This window comes from Oryctolagus cuniculus, chromosome 12 (assembly GCF_051225735.1).
Source record: "Oryctolagus cuniculus isolate XC-2025 breed Fujian yellow rabbit chromosome 12, ASM5122573v1, whole genome shotgun sequence".
NCBI classification, from domain to species: domain Eukaryota; kingdom Metazoa; phylum Chordata; class Mammalia; order Lagomorpha; family Leporidae; genus Oryctolagus; species Oryctolagus cuniculus.
In genome coordinates, this window is record NC_142878.1 from 117674951 (window position 1) to 117696576 (window position 21626).

A 21626-nucleotide genomic window follows, 5' to 3' on the forward strand; every position below is an offset into this window, starting at 1 on the left:
TAAATTCTATAATAAAATTTAGCCAATCACAATCTTTTAAAAGCAGTTTGGATAGATTTCTGTGGGTGATCCCATGGGACTGCCTGCTCTGCCCATGCAGGAGGTTGAGAGGGCATGGTGCGCTATGCCTCCCAAGAGGGACCCCACAGCCTGGCTGCTGGCAGGTGGCAGGAGCTCCAGGCCCATTTCCTCCATCCCCTCTTCATGTTGGAAGCCTTGTGGCTGTGCTTTTGTGGTTCATAAACAGAGAGCTGATAAGCAACTCCCAGACGTGGGCTGGTTGCACAAAGGAGCCCAGGGGCCTATGTGTGCTACGTGACCTATAAGTCAATTAGTTAGAGGCCTTTTGGCATGCTGCCCTTCTGCTCTATAGACTTGCTGTTGCCACCCAAGGTTTTTTCTTCCCCTCTTCCCCTCTTAATTCTGAGCCTGATTGCTAATAAACAGACAGGCTCATCAGGCCTGTCTCCAGTGTTTCTTGTGGAGAGATGCTGTTGCTCTTCCAGCCCAACAGCTGAGGGTCTCACACAAAGAGACCACAGATGTCAGCCTTTAGATAATGGGATTCATGTTTGGCTGCCTTTCAGCTGGGAACCTGAGGAAATGTCTAGCAAGGGTAAATGCCATAGGAGTTGTCAGAGACCTAGTAGAGAAAATGATGTGCACCACCAAAGGCAAAATCCAGCTCTAATGACAGAACTCCCAATCCCCAATGTGGGGCCACACATTTAGCATCTTTCAAGTCAGCAAGGAGTACTTACATTTTGCAAGAACTCTCAGTCAAGTCTCAAGCTATGTGCATGCCTATATTTGTTTTAAGCAAATATCATTTGTTGGCCATTTGTAGGAAAGACAAGCAGAATATTAGCCACATTAGGCCCTTTATTCACAGGTTCCAACATCATTACTACCACCAATTCAGATTTAAGAAGAGGTCAATTGCTAACCTTGGGTGTGCATCTTGGGGAAGGGGCAAAGGAGATGCTGTGTTTCCTGTCTCTTTGCTCATTTTCTAGCCTGCAAACCTTTCTTCTTCTCTAGTAGCCCCAGGTAAGAAATCAGCCTGCTTCACTTGCTCATAGGTCATTCTTGAAAATCCCATGGCCCACTCTCCCTCTGTCAGACCCTCGTTCGTATCAGACATGTGAGTGAACACATGGGACAGCACCCAACATTGCACATATGGTTGTCATTATGACCCACAACCTGCATACATTAGCCAGAATCTCATCTGGTGGTCTCTCAGCATCACCCACCCAGGCCGTTGCACTCAACTCGGGCTCATCTATGTTCAGAGGAGCATAACAGGAAGGACATGTAGTCAGGAGGCCACCCTGCCTTGCAGGACTACCCCTGCCACATCACCTTCTGAAAATATTGTTGCTATGGCAACTTTCCAACCTTGAGGCCAGTGCTTCATACTTCCTCTGACTGTAGGACTATACACATCCTTTGGCCTCATCAGGCACTCCAGGAGCAGACGCGCTCTATGCACACTGCAATGCTGGCCAGGCAGAGGCAGGATTAGCTCAAACCACTGCCACCAGTCATCTCTGATGTGTCAACAGCTGCAGCCAGTACCACGAGGCCACAGCTCACAGCACATCTGTGACCATCCTTCTCTGTGGGCAGCTGTGTGATGTGGCAAGCCTCCGAGTCTTCTGCTGGATCCTTTAACCAATGGGCTCTAGAGGGGCTGGGCTTTCCCTCCCCAAATGTTTTCTACACTGTCAAGACAGTGCCTGCCCAACTCTGGTCTTAGGGGATTTGTCATTGTTAGAGCATGCACTCAAGAGGTGGGTGGCTGGGCACTTCTGAAGTGTGAACAGGATTTTTTTTCTTTTTTTTTCTCTTTTTTTCTGCTTTGTAAGGAGGACTCTATGGTTGAGCATGACCAAAGTCCCTGCCTCAGTTTTCTCACCTTCAAGTACACCCATGACGCGAGAACAGATTCATGAGTCTTCCATTTACATGATACCTCAAGATTCTGTTCATTCAGCCATTCACATTCACATGTGCCCTGTGATGTGGGGCTATGGGAGGTCTGGTGGCTTGAGAGGTTTATGCTAAGAAGACAAGGCCAGAAAAGAGCCTTCCTATGAAAGAGGGAATCTCAGGGTTAAAAATATTCTGGCTTCAAATGTGGGGAGCTCCCACAGTCCCCTCAGCCAAAGCCAGAGATGATTTTCTCTTCCTTGGTTATGCCTCTCTGCAAAGACATGGGCACTAGGTTAGAAGTTGGGAGATCCCAGCCTAGTCCAGGTTAATTGACAGCCTGCCAGTCAAGATCCATGTGCTGATCCCAGCTTTAGTTACCAAGCTTCTACCTACCATCTGCCTATTTTCATTTCATACAATGTTGTCATTTCTGGGCTCTGCTACCTCTGAGATCTGACTCTTTTTTTTAAAAAAAGATTTATTTATTTATTTGAAAGTCAGAGTTACACAGAGATAGAAGGAGAGGCAGAGAGAGAAGAGGTCTTCCATACACTGGTTCACTTCACAGTTGGTGGCTGCAATAGGCAGAGCTGCACCGCTTAGAACCCAGGAGCCAGGAGATCCCTCCAGGTCTTCCCATGAGGGTGCAGGGGCCCAAGGGCTTGTGCCATCTGCTTTCCCAGTCCACAGCAGAGAGCTGGATCAGAAGTGGAGCAGCTGGGAATTGAACCAGTGCCCATATGGGATGCTGGCACTGCTGGGGGTGGCTTTACCCTCTACACCACAATGCCAGCCCTGAGATCTGACCTTAACCTGGTGGTTCCTGCCTTATGGGCATGGCATCCACAAATGATGTAGGTGATTGTATTGTGCACCTACAACTTTTGTCACATTGTTTTTAATTATCTATGTCCTTGTCATCCATCTACCAAGACTGAAATTGCCTTTAGGGTAATCATGATATTCACATTATTCATGTTGCATCAATTATACCCCAGGAGAGTACCAGGCATAATGCAGACAAGTCACCCCTGTCTCCATTCATCCTCGGCTCCTCATTCCCACAGTGCTAGGGGCTCTTGCTCTTCTCCTCCTCCTCCACCCTTTCCTCTGCACAGCTACCACCACCATGAGTCCCTCACACACCTTGCTCCTATACTCCCTCTGACCCCATACGCTCTCCAGCTCCAGTGGATCCAAACAGGATGACATATCAAGTGTGGAGGATTAGTTGTACTCATGAAGCAAAGCTACAGTGCTCCCCTATCACTAAGTGAATTGTGGATGTTGGACTTGAAAGCTCTGATTCTTGTGCTCAGTTCTCTGGTCCTAGAACAACTGAGAGTATGGCAGAAATTAAGGAGATGCCTGCCTGCATATTACATTCAGTTAGGAGCCACAGAGCTCTGCAGCATTGTTGTTGGAGCCCTTTCCATTTATCCACTGCTCAAACCTATTGTTTTCTTTTCTGCTTTGTGTCCATCCACTCATATCAGAGTAGCCAGGACAGAGTGAGTTTTTATGAGTCAGGATGGTGAGCCAGTGGCTAGACACCTTACTTGGACTTTATAATGTGCATTTTGGCTATTCCAGGAAATTGTTTTTGAAAAGATTTATTTATTGATTTGAAATAGTTACACAGAGAGAGGAGAGGAAGAAAGAGAGGGAAAGGTCCTCCATCCGTTGGTTCATTCCCAATTGGCTGCAATGGCCAGAGCTGTGTCAATCTGAAGCCAGGAGTCAGGAGCCACTTCCAGGTCTCCCACATGGGTGCGGGAGCCCAAGGCCTTGGGCCATCTTCTACTGCTTTCCCAGGCCATAGCAGAGAGCTGGATCAGAAGTGGAGCAGCCAGGACTTGAACCGATGCCCATATGGGATGCCACACTGCAGGTGGCAGCTTTACCCACTATGCCATAGTGCCGGCCCCTCTCTAGGGAAATTTTTTTTACTTCTTTCCTGCTTAATTGTGCTTTAGTTACCTAAGGTTGGTGAATATATAAATTGTGAATTAGCGAGGTATTCCAAATTTAGCTTTGAATTATATGATTTTGTGGGTTTTTTAAGTTAACTTTTTTATAAATATTGACCATTACTACTCTTTTTAAAAAATATTTATTCATTTATTTATTTATTTGAAAATCAGAGTTACACAGAGAGAGGGGAGGCAGAGAGAGGGAGAGAGAGAGCTCTTCTATCTGATGGTTCACTCTCCAATTGGCCACAATGGCCAGAGGTGTTCTGATTCGAAGCCAGCAGCCAGGAGCCTCCTCCAGGTCTCCCATGTGGGTGCAGGGGAGCAAGTATCCTCTACTGCTTTGCCAGGCCATAGCAGAGAGCTGGATTGAAAGTGGAGCAGCCGGGTTTCGAATAGGGGCCCATATGGGATGTTAACTTGCTGCGCCAAACTTGCTGCAAGCCCCTGAATTTTACTTTTTTATTTAGACCTTTCTTATAGACATGGATTACGTCTTCTTGTCTCTAAGTAACTGCATCATAATGAGGACCATTGTAGATTGTAGCAGTTAAAAATATTTGGCTTGATGATCAACATAAGGCTTATAGATAGTAGCTACCCATGAGATTGTGTCTTGGATTTAGGGGAAGTTTATAAGTCAGTTGTAGGTAGCCTTTTATTACTGATGAACATGAATGTACTGAGAACTCCTTGTCCATTAAATAATAAAATCCAAATGAAGATTTACACATGAGTTCCCTCCTGCCTTCATCTACCACTGAAATCCTGTTGTTTCTGCCATTTGGATCTCCCTGTAATCTGTTGCCTCTTCTTCATTCCCACTACCACCATACCTTGGTTCAGGTCCTACTAAATTACCTTTGATATACTTTTTAATTGACCTCTCTGCTTTTTGTTTTTCTTATCTTTGTGTCAAAAACCTCTTAGTTCATCCCAACTTTTTCTGATTGCTCAGGTTCTCTTGCTCCAATATCTAGGAAAATCATGTTGCTGGTAGTTCTTTCAACACACCACACAAAAGAATGCTCAGTAAATCCTTACTAAATAGTGAATGGAATGCCTTACAAAGCTAGGGTGAACATTTAACCTGCTTGGCCCTGGATGGTTTCTGTTTATACATTTCAGCCCTGTGTCATTATTAATATATCTCTTTTATTATCAAAGTTGTCTCTGAGCAACAAATTATACATTCATCTAATTGTGTCTGTTATCAAATAGATATCTATTTCACTGTCTCTTCAACTAGGTAGTTATTGGGGATCAAAAATTGTATTTGTTTAATTTTTATAGCCTCATTTATTCATTCAACTAACAGAATGACTATCAAGATGCTGAGTTTTAATGTCAAAGCAAACATGTTTCTTGCCCTCCTGAATTTTCAATCTGGCAAGAAAAAGCAGTCTACACAAAGAATATTGCCTGACATAATAAACATTAGTGTGAAATGAATGGATCCATTTAAGCATTCCTAATCCAGCAATTCTAATCCCATGAATTATAATTGACAGAAGTAATCACAAATAGAACTCCATGTCATCCTGCTTCCATTTACATTTCTACTTAAAATCTTAAAAATCAAACACCACACATATACCTAAGAATGCATAATATTTACACTATCTTGATATTAAACTTGAGAAAAATAACCATACAGCAATAGCAACTTTGAACCTCCTTTCTTTTTTAGATAAGTTATAATCCTATGTGTTTCTCTACAGTGAAGATTAGGATTGTAGATACTCCTCCTCTCCCTCACTTTTTATTTTAGAGATGAGAAATCTTGGGTTTTAGAAACTGAGCCCCAAGATAAAAGAAATATTTCTTTTTTTAAAGAAGATTTTTTTTTTATTTGAAAGGCTGAGTTACAGAGAGGCAGAGGCAGAGAGAGAGAGAAGTCTTCCATCCACTTGTTCACTCCCCAAATGGCTGCAATAGCCATAGTTAAGCTGATCCAAAGCCAGGAGCCAGGAAATTCTGGGTCTCTGATGTGGATGCAGGGTCCCAGGCATTCAGGCCATCTTCTACTGCTTTCCCAGGCTAGAGCAGAAAGCTGGATTGGAAGTGGAGCAGCAGGGACTTGAACCAGCCCCTATAAAGAATGTCGGTGCTGAAGGTAGAGGCTTAGCCCACTATGCCACAGTGCTGGTCCTGAAAGATTTCTTAAACCAATATTTCACTTTGGCCTTTAACCTAGACTTTTTTTTACCATACTTCCATGGGCAAATTTAATTCGAATCTCTTTCCACCTCAGCTTTCTCTTTGTAAATTGAGAATACGGTCTCCAGAATTAACCTGAGGTATAATTGATACAAAGTAAGGCATTTACTCTGTTAATCTGGCCCCTAGAAGATACTTGGCAATGTTAGTCCTGTATCCAGTTCTCTTTTTTTTTTTTTTTTTTTTTTTTTTTTTTTTTTTTTTGTACTTGGTGAATTAGAGGGTGGTGTAAAATACTTTGAAAAGAACCACAAATAAAAGACACAAGTAAAAATTGTATTCTCAAATCTAGATGTTAAACTGTGCCGTGTACACCTGTGCTGAGAGTTACATTGAAATCCTTGTCATGGGTTACTTGAGAGAAGCTGTCCAGGAATAAAGCAGCAGGGGATTTTCCTGAGGGAAACAGCGTGTGTGAGGGAACCGGGATTTGGGACTCAGCAGCAGTGGCTGTCACTTCTTAAGATTTTGTTCAAGAAAGGAAGAACAGCAGCTGACCCTCGAGATCTGGGGTGGGAAGGAAGGGAAGGAGGGATGGAAACAAAAGCAAACGCCCTCTGGTTCCCAGCCTGTCTCCACCCACCCCGTACTGAAGTCCTAGGAGAGGGCCAGTAAGTCTATCTAGGAATGCCCTGGCCTGGACTCCATTTCCCAGAGTCACCCGGTGCTCTAACGTTTTCCGTGCTCTGAGCGCCTGTGCGTGTGCATGTGGGAGAACGTACGCATGCGCGTGCCTTTCCCTGTGGCCCGGGGGTTGAGAACAGAGGAAGTTCATTTACTGATCAGAGTGTGCCCTGAGAGGCCGCACTGCTCGTTCTCCCACATTCCCTGGGGAGTCTTGCTCTGCAAGTGCAATTGCAGGCGGTTCGGGAGCACACACCCCAGACCTGCCGCCCGCTGCTTCTGTGCCTCTGCATCTGCCACCGTGGGCCCCAAGTTCCAGCGACTTCTCCTGTCCCACACTTTCCGCTTTGCTCTCCAGGTGTCCTGAAGAAAGGGGACGTGCTCCCGAGAGTTTCCACGGCAAGTATGGAGAACAGGAAGGGGCATCTATGCGTGTGTGGGAGAGGGTGGGTGCGATGGCAGGTAGCGGCTCCCAGACATTGATCACTTGGTTCTCAGTGATCCTGGGAGCGTCTCTGGCAGAGTCAAGGCTGGAACCCAGGTGTTGTGTCTCCCACCGCCGCTTCCCAGTCTCCCGATGCACGGCCAGTCCCACGGGCTGCCTCACTCAAATTCTCCTTACAGTACACTGGACGAGGAACGGCACAAGCAGGGCAGTTGAGAGCATGGCAAAGGAAGGAGTCCCATTCCCTAGATTTAAATTAGCCCAGTTCTCATTTAGGGTGGGTCAGAGAATGCCTTCTGGCTGGGCTTCCAGCAATACCCCATGGTTGTTCCAGCTGGGTGGGGCCCAGTGGCCCTCAGCTGGGAGCCTGAGGCAGCAGAGAGGTGGAGATGGAAGATCAGAGTAGGATCTGGCTCCTGGCCCCCAGGCTGGACCCTGTGGACACATCTGACAGCCAGGGTGCTGTGTGTTTGGCTGTATTTCCCAGCGGCAATGTGAAGCTTGTGCAGTAGCTTAGTAGATTGATCTCTCCTCCGTGTTTAATTAACAGACTCTTTTTCAATCTGGAGCTTGAGGCCATGGAAATGTAGCTGATTTATTTTCCTGCTTTTCGATTTCTGTCTTCAACCCTTTTTTCTTATGTTATTAGGGATGTCAACTATTATTACCTGCTGCTAATCCCTTTGCAAAGTGAGAAGTGAACTGAAATTAGTCTACCGTGTGAGTTAATAATGAGCTACTTTAATATGGATTTTCATAAAATAGAGAGCTATGAAGACATAAATACAGAAAAGTAGCAATTTTTCTCTTCTAGTTCTTTAAAGTCACTCAATGCTCCACCAAGCTGATTATCTTACAGTCCATATGGTTTTAATTAAGAGGGTCAGTTACTTTTTAATGTTTTTATTTATTTATTTGAAAGGCAGAGTTACAAAGAGGCAAAGGCACAGAGAGATAGAGAGGTCTCCCATCTGCTGGTTCACTCCCTAGATGGTCACAATGGCCAGAACTGCATGGAAGTCAGGAGCCAGGAAATTCTTCCAAGTCTCCCACACAGATGCAGGGGACCAAGCATTTGGGCCATCTTCCACTGTTTTCCCAGGCCATAGCAGAGAGTGGAGCAGCCAGGTCTCGAACCAGCACCCTTATGGTTTTACCTGCTCAGCCACAACACCAGCTTCAAATTACTTTTCTTATTCTGAGTTCTGTGTTTAACCCCATGCCATTTTCAACATGGGAGGATATTAATGACAGATTTTCATAATGACTGTGGTCTATGGAAGCCTTTATACAAGGTGTTAATGTGAGGAGGGGTAAGGAAGAAAAGAGAAAATATGCTCCCCTCCCCCCACAGAGATAGTATACTATACTTTTACTATACACAGTATAGTAAAAGATGTGGCTTTGGGCTGGCACTGTGACTCAGTATGTTAATCCTCTGCCTGTGGTGCCAGCATCCCATATGGGCACCCGTTTGAGTCCCAGCTGCTCCTCCTCTGATCCATCTCTCTGCTATGGCCTGGGAAGGCATGTGGGGGGTCTCCATGTGGGAGACCCAGAAGAAGCTCCTGGCTCCTGGCTTTAGATTAATGCAGTTCTTCTGGCCATTTTGGCCAACTGGGGAGTGAACCAGCAGAAGGAAGACCTTTCTGTCTGTCTCAATATTTGTATTTCTACCTCTCAAATAAATAAATAAAACATCTTTAAAAAAAAAAAAAGAGACATGTGGCCCTAAAAACTATTGCTATAGACTAACTTTCAGTATAATGAAGTTATCACTTGATTAACTGAGTGGTTCATAGATTCTGTTAGAGTCCTGTTGTCACCAGATTATTAATCTGTGAAACTCATTTAGCATAGTAAGGTTACCTAGGAAGTAAAAATAGAAAGTGAATCCTGGATAGAGGTTGTTAGGGTAACAACATCTTCCTCTGAAACCCAGTGTGTTTTTGAACTTTTCTCCCATGTACTCCCTATCACAGTGCTTGCGAGTGGACAGGCAGTTACGTGTTTCTGCTGAAAAGAGCTGCTTCACACCCAGGAAACAACTGTAAGACACTTTCTCAGCAACTATGTTGTGTGTACATTAATATGAACTTGAAAGGGCCGGCACCGCGGCTCACTAGGCTAATCCTCCGCCTAGCGACGCCGGCACACCGGGTTCTAGTCCCAGTCGGGGTGCCGGATTCTGTCCCGGTTGCCCCTCTTCCAGGCCAGCCCTCTGCTGTGGCCAGGGAGTGCAGTGGAGGATGGCCCAGGTGCTTGGGCCCTGCACCCCATGGGAGACCAGGAAAAGCACCTGGCTCCTGGCTCCTGCCATCGGATCAGCGTGGTGCGTCGGCCACAGTGCGCCGGCCACAGCAGCCATTGGAGGGTGAACCAATGGCAAAAGGAAGCCCTTTCTCTCTGTCTCTCTCTCTCACTGTCCATTCTGCCTGTCAAAAAAAAAAAAAAAATATGAACTTGAAAACAGCCAAGAACAGGATTCCTAGACTACTCAGGCTAACTCACTGTCCTTGGCACATCATTCCCTGCTCTGCTATAAGTTTCTGGCAAGTTCTTTAAAATTTTTAGGAGAGATATGTTTCACACAAGAGACATAATCTGGTAATGTAGCAGTGATGTCTTTAAGGAAAGGTGGCATATGAGGAAGCAGTCTGATGGTGTCCATTCATTTTCCCATTTTTTTTTTTCTGACAGGCAGAGTTAGACAGTGAGAGAGAGAGACAGACAGAAAGGTCTTCCTTCCATTGGTTCACCCCCCAAATGGCTGCTACGGCTGGCACACTGCACTGATCCAAAGCCAGGAGCCAGGTGCTTCTCCTGGTTTCCCATGCGGGTGCAGGGCCCAAGCACTTGGGCATCCTCCACTGCCTTCCTGGGCCACAGCAGAAAGCTGGACTGGAAGAGGAGCAACTGGGACAGGACTGGCGCCCCAACTGGGACTAGAACCTGGAGTACCGGCACCACAGGCAGAGGATTAGCCTAGTGAGCCATGGCTCCAGCCCATTCATCTCCCCATTAATAACTTTCATTGATGTCTACCACAGTGTGGCAGAAGGCAATCATCCTTCTGAATTGCATCAAGCCAGGAGGATTCATCTACAGTTTATCTGAGCTTTCTTTGTATGAGGAAATAACCAAAATACTACATTGTATACAGTGTATTTTCTTTTAGATCAATTTTATTTACTTGAAAGGCAGATTTACAGAGAGATTGAAAGAGAGGTCTTCCATCTGTTGGTTCACTCCTCAAATGGCCACAATGACTTGGGCTGGGCCAGGTGAACCCAGGAGCTTGGAGCTTCTTCTGGTTCTCACACTTGATTTCAGGGGCCCAAACACTTGGGCCATCATCCTCTGCTTTCCCAGGTGAATTAGTAGGGAGCTATATTGGAAATGGAGCAGCCACGTCTTGAACCAGTGCCCATGTGGGGTGCTGGCACTGCCAGGGTCTGCTTAACTTACTATACCAGTCCCATGTGCATTTTTTCAATGGGGGAGGGGTTAATTTTTTTTTCTAATATGACTCTCAAAATAAAGATTATAATGTGTAGTAGATGATGATTTTGGTTATATTTTGAGTTTCCTTAAATTTCTATATTTTTGAAGTTAATGAGTACTAGTAGTTATTTTTTTAAAAAGATTTATTTATTTTACTTGAAAGTCAGAGTTACAGAGAGGAGAGGCAGAGAGAGAGAAGTCTTCATCTGCTGGTTCACTCCCCAGTTGGCTTCAGTGGTCGGAGCTGTGCCGATCCAAAGCCAGGAGCCAGGAGCTTCTTCTGTGTAGTAGTTATGTTATGTTATCCTTGCTTTGGATAAACAAACTCTCTCCCATCCCTCAGTTAAAATGCTTTTTAAAATAGGTTTATTTTGAGGGCTGGCATTGTGGCATGGCAGGTGAGGCTGCCACCTACAGTGCTGCCATCTCATATGGGTGCTTGTTTGAGATCCAGCTTTCTGCCGTGGCCTGGGAAAGCAGTGAAAGATGGCCCAAGTTCTTGGGTTCTGCACCCGCATGGGAGACCTGACAGAAGCTTCTGGCTCCTGGCTTCAAGTAAATCCAGCTCTGGCCATTGCAGCCATTTTCAGAGTGAATCAGTGCATGGAAGACTTTTCTCTGTGCCCTGACTCTCTGTAACTCTGCCTTTTAAATAAATAAATAAATTTTTACATGCTTCACCATGGAGCTGGCCCTAAGACCTAACAGGTTTTCTGGGTGCTTATCCTGGGGTTGGTTCACTTTGAGCACTAAGCACAGTTATTCTGTGTGACTGAATATTTCATGTTCCTTCTTATGGAAAAGTTTTTCTCATGTTCTGAGTGATTGGGCTACATATGCCCGTAGTGGAAACTAAAACTTAATTTGGCATTTGAACACCCAGAGTGCCGAGTCCTGTAATCTTCTGAATTTAATCAGAAAATATGTTTTGAAACATTTGGTTTATGGGTAGGCAGGGCAGTTTTCCTGGATCCCTGTGAGAATTGATGAACTGATGGTGTGTTTCTACCCCATGTTATATTCTGAAATTTGCTTCCTTTTATTTTCTTAAAATAACTGTATTTGAAATTTGCTCCTGCCTTCTGAAATGTTTGTGCTTCTGTCCTCTTTGTAACCATGGACATGAGTAGACCTTTTCCTTCCCTTTATGATGCTACAAGAGCAATGGGACATTGTAGCTCTCTCCCCTGGCAGCACACCTTCCTCAGTACATCTCTTTGAATTGGACCCTGGGTTAACTTGGCTGCACAAAAGGCATATACCTAAACCCAGTGTACCTAATGAATGAAAGTCATCATAAAGTCAATATGCTTTGTAAACCTCTCATCTCTTGTTTTGAAATGTGTTTTGAATGTGTCTTTTATGTCAGTGTCTGTAAGCCAGAGATTTCCCACTTAAGGCAGAAGGCTGCTGAGGGACAGCACAACTGTAGCTTTGCTCTGTTACTTTACTGTGGACACTCTCTCACCCTTTCTCTTTATTTTATTAAGATTTAAAAATTTTATTTTAAAGGCAGAGTTACAGAGAAAGAGGCAGAGACAGAAGGATGGGGATCTTGCATCTGCTGGTTCACTCAAGAGACTGCAATGAATAATGATGGCCCAGCCTGGAGATCCAACCCAGTGTCCCACGTTGGTGCAAGGACCCAAGTACTTGTGCCATCTTTTTCTGCTTCCCCAGTTGTGTTAGCAGGGAGCTGGATCAGAAGTGGAACAGCTGTGACTCAAACTGGCACTCATGGGGCTGGCATTGTGGCACAATGGGGAAAGCCACCACCTGCAATGCCAGCTTCCCAGATGAGCAGTAGTTCATGTCTCAGTTGCTCCACTTCTAAACTAGCTCCCTGCTGATGGCCTGAGAAAAGCAGCAGAGGATGACTCAAGTGTTTGGGCCATTGTAACCCATGTGTGAGACCCAGATGAAGTGCCTGGCTCCTGGTTTCTGTGTGGTTCAGCCCTGGCCATTGCAGCCATGTCAGATGGCAGATCTCTCTCTTTTTTAGCATTTATTTATTTGCAAGGCAGAGATAGAGAAAGGGAGAGAATGAGAAAGAGATTTTCCATCTGCTCGTCTACTCCCTAGATGGCTACAATGACCAGAACTGGGCCAGGCCCAAGCCAGGCACCAAGAGCTTCATTCAGGTGTCACACTTGGGTGGCAAGGACCCAGGTATTGGGCCATCTTCTACTTTTCCAGGGCCATTGGAAGAGAGCTGGATCAGAAGTGGAGCAACCAGGACATGAACTGGTGCCTATACCAGATGCCAGTACTGTCGGCAGCAGCTTTACCTGCTAATCCACAATGCCATCCCATCTGACTCTCCCTCCTCTCTATAACTCTGACTTTTTTTAAGATTTATTTTATTTATTTGACAGAGTTACTGATAGAGATAGAGACAGATAGAGAGGTCTTCAGTCTGCTGGATCACTCCCCAAATGGCCGCAGTGGCCAGATCTGAGCTGATCTGAAGCCAGGAGCCAGTAGCTCCTTCCAGATCTCCATGTGGATATATGGCCAAGGACTTGGGCCATACTGTGCCACTTTCCCAAGCACATTAGCAGGCAGCTGGATTGGAAGTGGAGCAGCCAAGACCTGAACCAGGGACCATATGGAATGCAGCCCAGGGCCTCAATCAGCTGTGCCACAGCACTGGTCCCCAAAACTCTGACTTTCAAATAAATCAATCTTTTTTAAAGGGTGGACACACATATTGGATCCCAGCATTTTATTTTGTGGTGGCTTAATCCACTGTGCCACAAAGCCAGCCCCACCCTTTATCCTTCTGATGACTGTGTGTCAAGATCTTGGTGATATCTGCTGAACAACTGTTGGTATTAGGTTAAACTCTTCTGTTTTATTTTGGTTCTCATTTGTTGAGTTTATTTTGGCTGCCACTTTTGGGTAGCAAGCTGTGATGTCATCAGTGGCTAAAGCTGCCATGTGTTAGGCTGGCATGGATTCTACTATTCCATTTCTTCAAATAGAAGTGGAAAATGAAATCCAGTGTCCCTCTCTCCCATCCCTCATTTAAAATGCTTTTTAAAATAGGCTGATTTTGAGGACTGGCATTGTGGCATGGCAGGTGAGGCTGCCACCTACAGTGCTGCCATCAAGCTTCCTTTCTTCTCATGTAACAGACCCAGCTGGTCTCTGTGTTTCTCATTTTAGCCCTAAACTATACCAGATTCCTAGAGCAGAAGGAAGCTTATTTTTCAAGGCAGAATTCATAGATGTGGTTGTCCATTCACCTCTGAGAATTAAAGCCATCACTCTGCTTTTTGACTGGTTTTCAGTCTGTGGTGGTGCCCTCTCTCACAGGAAGACAGATTCCTCACATAAGAATACACCTAGGTGGAGAAAACTTTATGGAGTGGGTTTTCCAAAGTGAAACGGAATTCTGGCCTGGACATCCTTGAGATCATGATCAGCAGAGTGGGGAAATTCTTAGCTATGTCCATTCACATCCTTTCCTTTTTGTTCAATGTATTCCTCCCTTACATAGTGCTCTGTGCTCTCCTTCTGTTGCACACACATAAGGTGTGTCTGTGAGGCTGTTTGTGTACTGCTGCAGTATCTGGAGTTGCCTTTGTCTCCCTCTCTAATCAGAAACTCAGATGCAGAGTGAGGAGGGGACTGCCAGCCGGCCACACAGGGTTTGGGCCCCTTGCTCCTTTACTTTTCTTCAGTGCAGGAGCAGCCTTGAACAGAGTTGCACTGGGTAGTATTATTTCTTTTAGATTTGAGTGCTTGGACAGCAAAAGAAATAAATGTATTTTGCTTATAGAAAAGATTGAGGAGGCACTACATAAAGTCAGCAGCAACTTTCTTGTCTCCTGTTACATGTCAAGATGAGTCAGAATATTTAGGGCCATTTGTTAAATTTAAAAAAAAATAAAAATATTTATTTATTTTTTGACAGGCAGAGTGGACAGTGAGAAAGAGAGACAGAGAGAAAGGTCTTCCTTTTTCCATTGGTTCACACCACAATGGCTCCTGTAGCCAGAGCACCGTGCTAATCCAAAGCCAGGAGCCAGGTGCTTCTCCTGGTCTCCCATGCGAGTGCAGGGCCCAAGCACTTGGGCCATCCTCCACTGCACTCCTGGGCCACAGCAGAGAGCTGGACTGGAAGAGGAGCAACCAGGACAGAATCTGGTGCCCTGACCAGGGCTAGAACCTGGGGTGCCAGCACCGCAGGCAGAGGATTAGCCTGTTGAGCCACGGCGCCAGCCAATATTTATTTGAAAGGCAGGGTTACAAAGAGAAAGAGAGAGAGATATAAATCATTTATCCACTGTTTCACACCCCTAATGGCCACAGCAGCTGGGGTTGGAACTGGATTAAAGTCAGGAGCCAGTATCTTCTTCTTTTTTTTTTTTTTTTAACTTTTATTTAATGAATATAAATTTCCAAAGTACAGCTTATGGATTACAATGGCTTCCCCCCCATAACATCCCTCCCACCCAGGAGCCAGTATCTTCTTCCACATTTCCCATGTGGGAGTAGGAGCACAAGCACCATTCTTTGCAGCTTTCCTAGGCAGATGAAGGAGCTGGATCAGAAGTAGAGCTGCTGTGGCCCGGGAATACAGTGGAGGATGGCCCAAGTCCTTAGACCCTGCACCCGCATGGGAGACCAGGAGAAGCACTTGGCTCCTGGCTTCAGATCAGCATGGTGCACTGGCTGCAGTGACTATTGGGGGGTGAACCAACTGAAAAGGAAGACCTTTCTCTCTGTCTCTCTCTCACTGTCTACTCTGCCTGTTTAAAAAAAAAAAAAAGAAGAAGAAGAAGTAGAGCAGGTGGGACATGAACTCATGCACAATATAGAATACCAGCATCACAGGCAACAGCTTTCCCACTATGCTATACCACCTTTTTTAAAATTTTTATTTATTTTATTTTATTTGAGTTAGAGAGATGCAGAAGCAGAGAGAGAGGAAGAAAGGTCTTCCATCTTCTGGTTTACTCCCCAGATGGCTGCAATGGCTGGAGCTACCCTGAACTGAAGCCAAGAGCTGGGAGCCTCTTCCAGTTATCCCACATGTGTGCACAGGCCCAAGGACTTGGTTCATCTTCTACTGCTTCCCCAGTAGAAGAGAGCTGGATCAGAAATGGAGCAGCAGAGACTCAAAGCAGCACCCATAAGGGATGTCAGCAATGCAGGCAGCAGCTTTTCCTGCTAGGGCACAGTACCAGCCCCTCTATTGTCTGTTTTATGGAAATATATATTTATGGGATATTAGAAGGCCATTCAGGCACTCCCTACAAAACATTTTGAAATAATGATTGACAGCCTGCAAGACTGTTTCCAAAGGGAGAGAGCTGCAGGGACAGACAGGCAGTGATATTGAAAGGGTATGAGGAACAAAAGAAGATGGGAAGGTCAGAAGAAATCTTGAAAAGTATTCCAAAGGATAAAATAATAGGATACAGGTCATTTGTGCAGATTGCCAAAATTAACCACTTCTATTTTAAGGTTTTCCTTTTTTATTTAAATTAGAGATAATTTCTAACATAGTTTGTGATATACTTGACTAACTTTTCAGTTTTTTTCTTACAGATAAGATGTGCTTATAAGATGTAGAGGGGCTGGTACCTATATGGGCCGCAGTTCTAGCCTCAGCTGCTCCTCTTCTGATCTCGCTCTCAAATATGGCCTGGGAAAACTGTAGAAGATGGCTCAAGTGCTTAGGCCCTTGTACCCAAGGGGGGACAGAAAAGAAGCTCTTGGCTTCAGATCAGTGCAGCTCCATCTGTTATAGCCATTTGCGGAGTGAACCAGCAGATAGAAGACCTTTATCTCTGTCTCTTCCTCTCACTGTCTATAATTTGACCTCTCAAATAAATAAATAAAATCTTAAAAAATAAAATATAGAGAAGCACTGTAATTAAATGCAATAGTACACTCCTAACTATGCAGTTAACATTAATTTTCTTTTTACATTTATTTAATGAATATAAATTTCCAAAGTACAGCTTCTGGATTGCATGGCTTCTCCCCCATAACTTCCCTCCCAACTGCAACCCTCCCCTCTCCCGCTCCCTCTCCCCTTCCATTCACATCAAGATTCATTTTTGATTCTCTTTATATACAGAAGATCAATTTAGTATATATGAAGTAAAGATTTCAACAGTTTGCACCCACACAGAAACACAAAGTGAAAAATACTGAGTACTAGTTATAGCATTAAATCACAAGGTACAGCACATTAAAGACAGAGATCCTACATGAGGAGTAAGTGCACAGTGACTCCTGTTATTGCCTTAACAAATTGACATTCTTGTTTATGGCATCAGTAATCACCCTAGGATCTATTCATGAGTTGTCAAGGCTGTGGAAGCATTTTGAGTTCGCCAACTCTGATCATATTTAGACAAGGTAGTAGTCAAAGTAGAAGTTCTATCCTCCTTTCAGAGAAAGGTAGCTACTTCTTTGATGACCTGTTCTTTCCATTGGGATCTCACTCTCAGAGATCTTTTGTTTAGGTCCTCTTTTTTTATTTATTTATTTTTTTTGCCAGAGTGTCTTGGCTTTCCATGCCTGAAATACTCTCATGGGCTTTTTAGCCAGATCCAAATGCCTTAAGGGCTGATTCTGAGGCCAGAGTGCTGTTTAGGACATCTGCCATTCTATGAGTCAGCTGTGTATCCTGCTTCTCATGTTGAATCATTCTTTCCCTTTTTTTTTTTTTTCTATCGGTTAGTATTTTCAGATACTAGTCTTGTTTATGTTATCCCTTTGACTCGTAGTCCTATCAGTGTGATCAATTTTGAACAGCAATTGATCACTTGGACTAGTGATATGGCATTGGTATAGGCCACCTTGATGGGATTGAATTGGAATCCCCTGGTATGTTTCTAACTCTACCATTTGGGGCAAGTCCAGTTGAGCATGTCCCAAATTGTACATCTCTTCCCTCTCTTATTCCCACTCTTATGTTTAACAGGGGTCACATTTCAGTTAATTTTCAACACTTAAGAATAACTGTGTGATAATTATAGAATTAAACCAGTCATATTAAGTAGAACAGACAAAAATACTAAAAGGGATAAAGTATTAAATTGTACATCAACAGTCAGGGCAAAGGCTGATCAAGTCACCATTTCTCATAGTGTCCATTTCACTTCAACAGGTTTCCTTTTTGGTGCTCGGTTAGTTGTCACCGATCAGGGAGAACCTATGGTATTTGTCCCTTTGGGACTGGCTTATATCACTCAGCATGATGTGTTCCAGATTCCTCCATTTTGTTGCAAATATTCAGATTTCATTGTTTTTGACTGCGGTATAGTATTCTATAGAGCACATATCCCATAATTTCTTTATCCAGTCTACTGTTGATGGGCATTTAGGTTGACTCCAGGTCTTGGCTATTGTGAATTGTGCTGCGATAAATATTAGCGTACAGACCGCTTTTTTGTTTGCCAATTTAATTTCCTTTGGGTAAATTCCCAGGAGTGGGATAGCTGGGTTGAATGGTAGGGTTATAGTCAGGTTTCTGAGGAATCTCCAGACTGACTTCCATAGTGGCTTGACCAGTTTGCATTCCCACCAACAGTGGGTTAGTGTCCATTTTTCCCCACATCCTCTCCAGCATCTATTGTTGGTAGATTTCTGAATGTGAGCCATTCTAAGTGGGGTGAGATGAAACCTCATTGTGGTTTTGATGTGCATTTCCCTGATTGCTAGTGATCTTGAACATTTTTTCATGTGCCTGTTGGCCATTTGGATTTCCTCTTTTGAAAAATGTCTATTGGGGTCCTTGGCCCATCTCCTAAGTGTGTTGTTTGTTTTGTTGTTGTGGAGTTTCTTGATTTCTTTGTAGATTCTGGTTATCAACCCTTTATCTGTTGCATAATTTACAAATATCTTTTCCCATTCTGTCGGTTGCCTCTTCACTTTCCTGACTGTTAATTTTGCAGTACAGAAACTTCTCAATTTGATGCAATCCCAATTGTTAATTTTGGCTTTGACTGCCTGTGTCTCCAGGGTCTTTTCCAAGAAGTCTTTGCCAGTGGCAATATCTTGCAGGGTTTCTCCAATGTTCTCTAATAATTTGATGGTGTCAGGTCGTAGATTTAAGTCTTTAATCCATGTTGAATGGATTTTTGTGTAAGGTATAAGGTAGGGATCTTGCCTCATGCTTCTGCAGGTGGAAATCCAGTTTTCCCAGCACGATTTATTGAATAGACTGTCCTTGCTCCAGGAATTGGTTTTAGATCCTTGACCAAATATAAGTTGGCTGTAGATGTTTCGGTTGATTTCAGGTGTTTCAATTCTGTTCCAATGGTCTATCCATCTGTTTCTGTACCAGGACCATGCTGTTTTGATTACAACTGCCCTGTAGTATGTCCTGAAATCTGATATTGTGATGCCTATGGCTTTGTTTTTTGTTGTACAAGATTGCTTTAGCGATTCGAGGTCTCCTGTGCCTCCATATGAATTTCAGCATCATTTTTTCTAGATCTGAGAAGAATGTCTTTGGTATTTTGATTGGTATTGCATTGAATCTATAAATTGCTTTTGGGAGAATGGACATTTTGATGATGTTGATTCTTCCAATCCATGAGCATGGAAGATTTTTCCATTTCTTGGTATCGTCTTCTATTTCTTTCTTTAAGATTTTGTAATTCTCATCGCATTAAATTTTTGTTGAGAAAGGGATGAGCTTTGCTTTATGTGTGTCTTGCTTAGAGCAGAATTTTTATGACTGTATTTGAGATAATTAAAAATAAGTTTCATAGTTGAAACATTGACCATTTTTACTGCTGCAGCCTCCCCTTCACTCTGTATCTGCAGATAGTCCACATGAAGGTACACAGAAAGAGAGGCCTGCATATCTGGAGTAATGCAAATATGCCCTTTGCTGAAACCAGTGGATCAATCCACTGGAGTTCTTTGTGATTCAGTTTGCATTTTTCTGTAGAGTGAAATATAGTGATTTGGGTAAAGTATCTTGTCTCATAGTAGATGATTCCAGTTGTCTTTCTTATCCATCTACCTGGATCACAGGTGATTCCCAAGACAGGTGTTGGGCTCTATGGAAAAAAAAAAAAAAAAAGTAGCCTCTTCAGAGTTGATGTATTTCTCCTGGAAAATTGGAGAAATGTTTTGTAAGAAGCAGTTCATGGAGGATGTATATTTCCCTAGAAATGAGATTGAAGTAATTCCCTTTACTTGCCCCTCCCTGAGCTAGCTCCTGAGGCTGATTGTTCAGGGCAAGAATGCTAATATTTATAGGCCAATTATGAATGATCCATGTTTGTCTTACACATGAGATGTCTACAGATCTGTTTCTCAAGGCCTTTAAGATAAAATAAGAAAATTTTGCAACAAAAGAGAAGGTTTTCATTGCCTGTTGCCTTGGTCTAGGATCTGTGCATTTATTACCCACTTAGTTCTCTGCCTCCTATTGTGAGCACCTCCTAATGGTACTTTTTTGGCCATTCCTGTGTCCAGATTCCTTAATGGGTGGCAGTCTTTGACCAGACTTCCAGTCTGATAACTCAGCCCAAATTGGAGTTGACTAGTTTGTGCAGCCACTTCAGGATTAAGGTGGTCCAAAACTGCCAGTGCCCAATGACTGGGCTGCCTTTAGGCTCACTCAAGAGATAAGACTCTGGGCACAGGTCCCAAATGGCTTTGCTTGGTCCTCTTCCCTTGATCTCCCTGGTGACCAGGCTGATTCTCAGGTAGGCAGGGAACTTGTTGGCTCACAGAAGTCTCCAGATTTCTGTTTTGCATTCACCTGCAAAATATTTGAAAGTTTTCTCTTGGATCTCTAAAGTCCTGAGTAGAGAGTTTTATTTTGTATTGAGATGTGTCTTTATAAAGACAGGTGTCACTGAAGACTGTGTATCCTCAGAATTAACTGAACTCTCCCAGGCCTGCATGGAGTTCCAGGATCCTGGCTTCAGGCTGAACATTGCCTGCTGTTGTGAGCATTTGGGGATGTACCAGAAAGTGGAAGAAATGTCTCTCGCTCTCCATCTCCCCCTGCCTTTCAAATAAAATGAAAAACAGATAAAAATTGGGAAAAAAATGTGTTTTGCCTTGTGTCCTAAAGAAAAAGTAATTACTGTTGTTATAGGTAGAACTCACTTGTACACTTCACAAATACTCATCAATCTCAGGTTAATGGCTTGGTGATCACTGCTGGCTGTGCTGCCTACTCAGCTCCCATTCTGTAATGCATCCCCTTCTTCATCTGCAGTTCACTTTGGGTGCTCATAAAACACCAAACTGCCTCCTGACTTTGCATCCCTATGTTCTTTATACATAGCTTGGCCATAATCTCATTTTCTTTAGCAGCACGCTAATTTATATGAGTGCTTCACAGGCAAAGAATAATGGGGACATTGATTTTCTCTGAGCTTTTGCCCTAAGTGGTTTATTTTATGCAATTGATTCTGGGTGATGTGTAGAACTTTGCTGGATTGGAAGTTGTGGTGTAGAATTTGATATTAGAGAAATAAGTCTGTCACTGCCACTTGCACTGTGCCCCACCCTGCAACCTATGCCTGCCTTTGGATTCTGTTTTTATAGAGTGTTGGAATGAGGCAGTAGTGATTCAATAAAGGAATAAATTTTCAATTGTTAAACATTTCTATTTTTATTAATACAAAGAGATCAGATTGCATAAGAATGTAATTCCATAAGAACATAACCATACTTCTCTATTTCCTCCTCCTTTCTTCCTTTCTCTTTTTAAGGATTTAATAAGCTGGCTTTTTTCCCTAACCTAGTCTTTACCCCTTCACCTCCAGCCTTCCTGCCTATTTGTTCCTACTTTACAATCTAGTACTTTAAGCTTTTTCCCCCTTCTTTCATGCATGTTTTTGCCTACTCCTACCCCAATTCCAAAGAAGGAAAAATGAATAAAAATCATGGCATATTGATTCAAAGACAGGAATCCTATCCAGAAA

General features: G+C 43.7%; 1 protein-coding gene across 4 annotated transcripts in view; it reads left to right on the forward strand.

Moving 5' to 3' along the window:
* Window positions 1-6337: 6337 nt before the first annotated feature.
* LOC127486861 (uncharacterized) overlaps window positions 6338-21626 on the forward strand; it is a 63386-nt gene continuing 48097 nt past the window's right edge. For 2 of the 4 annotated variants that reach the window (XM_089309594.1, XM_070054821.2), the window contains exon 1: window positions 6338-7154. The gene's annotated coding sequence lies outside the window, so the exon portion shown is untranslated. Of the gene's footprint in view, window positions 7159-21626 lie in introns of all 4 variants that reach the window. The other 2 variants (XM_089309595.1, XM_089309593.1) reach the window with 2 other exon arrangements.